This window comes from Pseudophryne corroboree, chromosome 5, assembly GCF_028390025.1.
Source record: "Pseudophryne corroboree isolate aPseCor3 chromosome 5, aPseCor3.hap2, whole genome shotgun sequence".
Taxonomy (NCBI): domain Eukaryota; kingdom Metazoa; phylum Chordata; class Amphibia; order Anura; family Myobatrachidae; genus Pseudophryne; species Pseudophryne corroboree.
This window is the reverse complement of record NC_086448.1, coordinates 42,560,042-42,567,155: the sequence shown is the minus strand read 5'-3', so window position 1 is coordinate 42,567,155 and position 7,114 is coordinate 42,560,042. Positions and strand designations below refer to the sequence as shown.

Genomic DNA, 7,114 nt, shown 5'->3' with positions numbered 1-7,114 from the left:
CAAAGTGGCATCTCGGTCATTTACTAAACAGTAATCACGGCAGTGATGAGGGCATTCGTATTTTTTTGCAAGTCCAAGTACAAAATTACGAATGAATACACCATCGGTCAAATTACGCCTGTTTAGATATGAATCTCGGTCATTTACTAACCATTCGTAATTGTATTTGCTGCCGCGAAAATGCTTTCGCGGCCGCGAAAAATTACGATTCGCATTTTTTTCCTAAAAAAAAACACGCCAGCCTTTGGAAACCGCGTTTACATGTGTACTTAATTATCCATTACTCACACCTGATTTTTTGGGCCTATAAAAGTGTTTCAGGCACATTCTGAACTTCTCTCACTCTGAAATGGCGGCTGTGGTGTGTGGCAATGGTTTTTTGTTGGCTGTGGGATACGTTAGACTGCTCCATGAGGCTTCCAGGAATCAGGACCAGGTAAGTGAACATGGCCAACAGGTTGTCCAGGTACCGCGGAGGCTGCGCCAGCCTCGTTTATTTAGAGGGCGTTTAAACTTAAATGCATTGTCCGATGATAGGGTCATACAGATGTTCCGCCTAAATCGAAACAACATTTTCCACCTGTATGACCTTGTCAAACTGGGCATAGACCCTGAGACAGCACGCTCTCGCTCTGTCTCAGGCCTACACAAACTCCTGGCTGTGTTACACTTTATGGCTACTGGGAGCTTCCAGGCTGTGGCAGGCGACGTCATTGGGATCTCACAGCCCACCTTTTCAAGATATTTGATGCAGGTGAGTATAAAAATACATATGCGGTTATGGCTAAGTGTTGCTTGTGTAAGTTGAAACACCACAGTATTGTAGAGAATACCTAACATGACACTCACCTTAGCTTCTTTAATGTCCACTCAGGTTTTGGATGTGTTGGAGCCACACATTAAAGCCTCAATCTGCTTCCCTACTGAGGAGTCGGAGTGGAGTGCTGTCAGGGTAGCTTTCTATGAGCTTGCTGGCATGCCCAATGTGCTGGGGGCCATAGATTGCACACACGTTCAGCTGAGATCACCTAAGGGCCGCCAGTATATATATACTAATAGGCATATGGATCAATCAACTAATGTCCAGGTGGTCTGTGATGCAAATTTAAAAATTATGAGTGTTGTTGCAGGTTACCCTGGTGCCTGCCATGACTCCTTCATCCTCAGTCAGTCATCGCTCTTCGAGAAATTTGAGGAGGGACAAATGCCTGATGGCTGGCTGTTGGGTATGTTGAAAATGTTTTGTGTGTCTGTCTTTTAACCACAACCTAGAGTTTGGAGGAGGTGAAAGAATAATCTAACATATGTCCTAATGTTGACTATATATGTTTTTCAGGTGATGGGGGTTACGGCTGCTACTCTTGGCTCCTTACTCCATTGTCCCAACCTGATTCTCCTGCTGAACACAGTTATAATCATGCACATAAGGCTACGCGGAATGTGATAGAAAGATGTTTTGGGGTGCTGAAGTCACGTTTTCGGTGTCTGGATAAATCTGGTGGCCTTTTGTTGTATAGTCCCTCAAAGGTGACTCGAATTGTGTTCTGCTGCTGTTTTCTCCATAATCTGTGTTTAAGTCAACATCTGGCACATGGTGAGGGAGAAAGCAGTCAGCAAGCAGAGGAGTTAGATCCATCTGGTGACAGTGTGAGTACAAATGTAGGGAGGCAGGTACGTCAAGAAGTGATCCTGCGATATTTTACAGGTCAGTTTTATTATGCTGTAATTATCCTTCACTAAACACTTTGCTCTACTTTCTATTGTGTGTTTTGTTACTTACTGTTTGTTGTTTATAGTGGTGTGTCCATTGTGCTTAGTTGATGCTAACAAAACATTTACAGTCATTACCCTGGAAAAACATACATACATACATACAGACCAGCTTCATAAATTTTGGAGACGGACACAGGAATGTGTTTTTTAGACAAATTTTTGTATTTATTTTTCCAAAAAGATTGTTGTTATTTTTTTCGCTTGTGTGTGCTGGGTGCTGGCTCACTGGCACGTGCTCTTGAGGAACGCCGAACAGGGGAGGTTACTGGCGTTTGGATAGGGGTCGTGGTCCCCGAGCTGGAGGTTACTTGCTGAGCTCCCATCATAGAAATATTGCTGCTCAAATTATTTAAACTTGCAATCAGCTGAGTGTTAGTAGCAGTGTGGCTGGCTACAATCCTGGATAAGGACTCATTCACCACTTGATTGTGTTGAATGAGCTGAACGAGTGCCTGCTGATGGCGCTGTTGCTCATCTATAATGCGGGATAAATGTGCATTCATTTGGCTGTTTTCAGCCCTAATTTGCTCCATTGAGGTAGCCATTCGCCCTACTTGTACTATCAGTCTGCCCGAGTTGCGACTAATACGCGGTAGATGATGGGGCAGACTGGCAAGGTGTTGTGTATGTTGGGTCAGGCTGGCATTGCTTTGGGCCTGTTGGCTTGTCCAACTGGCCCAAAATTCGTCTGGAATTTGGCTTGGGGGCGGAGCTTGTGCCAGTTGGGGACTGATGGATGCTTGGGGTATATCCTGCAACTGTATTGGCAGGCTTGGGTCAACAGCTGTAAGTTGCAGTGTGATGGATGGCTGTTGGTCTGGGCCCTGCTGGTCCACGGCGGACATCAAGTTGTGCTCTGTATGGGGTGGGCAACATGCAATGTTTTATTATTTTAAAATTTTCATGGCTAATGCAACACATTAATACATTCATAATACTCCATTTTTGAATTATTAACACTTGATTTTCACAACTTTAACAATTTTAAAGCTATTGTTAAAAATATACCAACACAGGCGCTAACATAGACAGATTTGCATATTCATCACCTAACTAACTCCCCTCCACACCATTACACTGTTAGATTCCCTCCCCTCACCACGATATAGACTACTTACCTGTATAGTCCAGAGGAGCAGAGCAAGTAAGCCATCTACATACTGGACAGGGGCGATGTGTGAACACTATAATGGTGTGGTTTTTTTTGGGCCAAAATTTAATTGTATTCATATTTTTGGAAAATGTGAACGTGTGTGTGCTTAATTTTTACTCAAATCTGATATTTTCCTACAAATAGGTTGTCGAGACCATCCACTAAGACCTTATATAATTTGATTAAAGCACCTTTAGCAATTGAAGACGTTACATCACATTGCTTGTTGTTGAAAACATGTAAACTCCAAACCAACTAACAACATATTAAGTGTACTGTGTATATTATTGCTTATGTGTTTAATTTATGTTTTTACTCACCAGATAACTGAGGTGATCTGGGCTCATCACTCTGCGAACTCGCCAATAGTGCCAGTGGTGGCTGGGGTGACACTGCCGAAAGTCTTCGCCTGGGTGGGGATGATGGAGGTGCTGAATCCGAGCCAAGACGCCGTGTCTTAGTTGGCCTCCTGGGTAAGTGGCCCAAGCCCTGTGATGGCCGCCTTACAGGAGGTCGGCTTCCAGAAGCAGAACCTAGGTGCAAAATTTAAAATTAATATTTTGTACTTCTATGTGTTTACAGAATATGTGACTACAGTGAAGACTTACCTGCAATCCCAGCCTCATCCTGACTTGTCTGAGGCCTGTCTGGGCGGCTGGTCTGTGTGACTGTTGAAAAAGTGACCCCAACATTATTACCATGTTTTTAGAAAAATGACCCACTGAAAACCATTAATGTACTGTAAGCATCTATTAGGTATTGTTTAAACCAAATATTTAAGCTTAAGAGCTTCTAGATTCATGATTTTGAGTTGAATTTCAAAATGTACTTGATGTGGCACACAATAAATTATTTAAAAATTAGATTTTTGCCTCAGATATTGCAGAGATTGAGTACTTGCAAATGTTTTAATAATGTAATGTAAAAAAAATTGCCCCGCTTTTCAGTTAGTTTCAAAAAAAAACCTTTTGTTGATTTTAAACAAACACACATGTTCAAGCATTATCGCCAAAAATTGACCCAAAAAAAAATTATTTTTTTATAAAACACTGCACATGTTTTGGCACTAAATTAAATTGAAAAAATTGCTAAAGCAAGGAGAAAAAAGCACATTCTAAACACAAACACACCTTAAGGGAGCATAGGCCTGCAATCTGTTTTGTGTTAAAAAATGCATCCTTTACACTTTAAAAATGATATTATCTACATTTTACAGACATTTTAAGAACAATATTACAAATCAAACTTACCATCCTGCGTGGGTCAGTCCGAATCCCGGACATGAGTAGCAGACACCACTTCGCCAGGAATCAATGCCCGCACAGGCTCCTCCCAGTCCCGATAGCTTACACGTAAAGGTGGCCCACCTCCGGTTCTCCGTGCAGATTTGGACTCTTTGGCCATCTTGGCCTTGACACGCCGCTTAATATCATAAAATCGCTTGCGGCACGTGTCCTCTGTCCGCCTCACCACACCCTCACTATTCACAGCAAGTATGACTTGCCCCCACAGGGCAGACTTCCTGCGGGAGGACACCCTGGCAGCATCCTGACCAAACAATTGGCGATGGTGCTTCATCAGCTCACGCACCAACGCCATGTTTTCAGCATAGCTGAACTTTATATTCCTGCCAGTCTTGGTAGTGGTGCGTGGCTGCGGAGCCACAACACCATCACTATCACTGGAAAATACAGCAACAGGCACCCCCTCCTCCTCCTCCTCACTAACCTCCTCCCTCTCACTACCCCCCTCCACCTCACTACCAGCCTCCACCTCACTACCAGCCTCCACCTCACTACCAGCCTCCACCTCACTAACCTCCGCCACCTCACTAACCTCCGCCACCACACTGACCTCTGAGTCGGACATGACAAACAACATAAAACACTGAAAAATGAAAACACAAAACACACTCCTCCACTACTCCTACTACACACCACACAGCCAACACACACGCTCACTCACTCACAAACAATGACAAAAGACTGAAAAAAAAAAACAAGGACAAAAAAGTTTACAAACTGTGAAAAAACAATACTACAAAGATCACAAGACTACTAACACACACAGTACAGCACTCAACAATCACCAAACTCCTCTCCAAATCCACCAAAAACTCCACCAAACTCACCAACTCCAATTACACCTTCCTCTCTCCTCTCCACTAGCTAAACCCACGAGGTGCGGAGTGTTTGGGGCGTTTTTATAGTAACATGCACAGACACTCCTCCTTCACGAATACAACCAATCACGGCCGCGTGACGAAAACGAAACTTAGGAGTAAAAACGCGGCAGCAAATTCCAAATCACTGCCGTAACAGACTTGTGACGCAGTCGTAAAAAAACACAACAACGCGGCCGCGAAATAGCAAACGCGGCCGCAATCTACAGCAGAAAAGCACGAATGACATCGACATCGGAAGATACGGAAAATACGAATACGACAGCTTAGTAAATTAGTCGTAATCAATTCAAAAAGTTGCAAATTTACACTGTCGATGTCAGTCGTGATTGAACTTGAACATGATTCTGAAAATTACGAATCTTAGTAAATAAACCCCAATGTGTCTAATGTTAGCCATAATCCTTCAATAAGGAAATGATCAATTCTCAAGATAAATCAGGTTTAATTGGTCAAATACTTCAGGATATGAACATTTTTGTTTTATTTTGGAACAATATAGGGGGTCATTCCGAGTTGATCGCTCGCTAGCAACTTTTTCGCATCTCAACCGCGGCTAAACTGCGCATGCGTATGCACCGCAATGTGCATGCGCGTCGTTTGAGTACAAAGCGGTTTGTTGCTGAGCGATGGATTTAACGAAGAATCCATTCGCACAGCCGAACGCACGGTGATTAACAGGAAGAGGGCATTTATGGGTGTCAACTGACCGCTTTCAGGGAGGCGTTTGCAGGGCGGGTGTCTGATGTCAAATCCGGACCAGACACGCTGAAATGATCGCAAGGGCTGAGTAAGTCTAGAGCTACTTAGAATCTGCACAAAAAAATTTTGGCCCGCTCGGCAGCACACGCGTTCGCACACTTGCAAAGCGAAAATACACTCCCCCATAGGGGGCGACTATCTGATCGCAAGCCAGCAAAAAGTTGCTAGCAAGCAATCAACTCGGAATAACCCCCATAGTGTGCCAAAAATGTCACTGCATTCATCAATTAGTGCATATTCACAAATACATCTTTAACAAGTTAATAAAAGCATTAATGACGCCTACCTACAGTAGCTAATGTATGGATTTTTTAAAATCTTTTTGAACAGAGTTGGCTACAGACAGGGGTATAGAGATCCACACCGGGCCCTGGTAAAAGGGTGGGGGCATGGCTTATTAAAGGGGGCATGTCCAAAAATTGGGAGGAGGACACCCACTTCCTACCTTACTTTATCAGGAAGTGGATCCCTCCTCTCTGGCTAGCTCCATCTTCCCAGTGATATTTGGACAGATGATTCTGACCCTAGAGAGCAAAGACTCTGGAACAGTGCGGCTCCATCTTCCCGAAGATAACACCAGGAAGATGGCGGTGCCGCCGACCACAGCACAGATGTACTGGTAGCAGGTTATTGAACCCGGGCCCCAGGGGTGTATCTAGGGGTCTGGGCGCCCCAGGCAATGTAAGGGGCAGGCGATCCCCCGACCCCCTTCCTTTCCCACACACACCCTACACACATTTGAAATAAGGTATGAGTATTGGAAATGGGGCATGATCTTGTGGGGAAGGGCGTGGACACAATAGTACTTCCAATTCAAATTATGCCACACAGTAGTGTCCCTTACTCACATTACACTGCACAGTAGTGTCCTGTATTCACGTTACACCATCCCTCCCCCCTAACCCTAACCCATCTTTTCCACAGCCTTACCTTAACCCCGCCCCTGAGCCTCTTCAGTGATGCCTAACCCTAACCCACCCTTTCTAATCTCCCTCCCTGCAGCCTAACCCTAACCCTCCCACCCTCGCAGCCTAACCCTAACCTTCCCACGGTGCTTACCAGTGGAGACTTTGGCACCAACTCGATCCGAATTTTAGCATTCTGCATCGCTATCTATGTTGGGATGGCAGTATCAGCATTCTGTGCAGTTTCGGGATGCTGACGTCAGCTTTCCGACCGCCGGGGATGCCAAACGCCGGCATCTTGACGGCATCCCAAATGAAATGCTAATGAGATGCTGTGAG

General features: G+C 44.5%; 2 long non-coding RNA genes across 2 annotated transcripts; one reads left to right on the top strand and one right to left on the bottom strand.

Moving 5' to 3' along the window:
* Positions 1-1,912: 1,912 nt before the first annotated feature.
* LOC134928765 (uncharacterized) lies at positions 1,913-3,595 on the bottom strand. The gene is made up of 3 exons (XR_010177991.1): positions 3,535-3,595; positions 3,247-3,459; positions 1,913-2,629 (listed from the first exon to the last, which is right to left on the bottom strand). It is a non-coding gene; the product is annotated as an uncharacterized LOC134928765 (long non-coding RNA).
* LOC134928764 (uncharacterized) lies at positions 2,562-3,583 on the top strand. The gene is made up of 3 exons (XR_010177990.1): positions 2,562-2,638; positions 3,250-3,399; positions 3,509-3,583. It is a non-coding gene; the product is annotated as an uncharacterized LOC134928764 (long non-coding RNA).
* Positions 3,596-7,114: the final 3,519 nt, after the last annotated feature.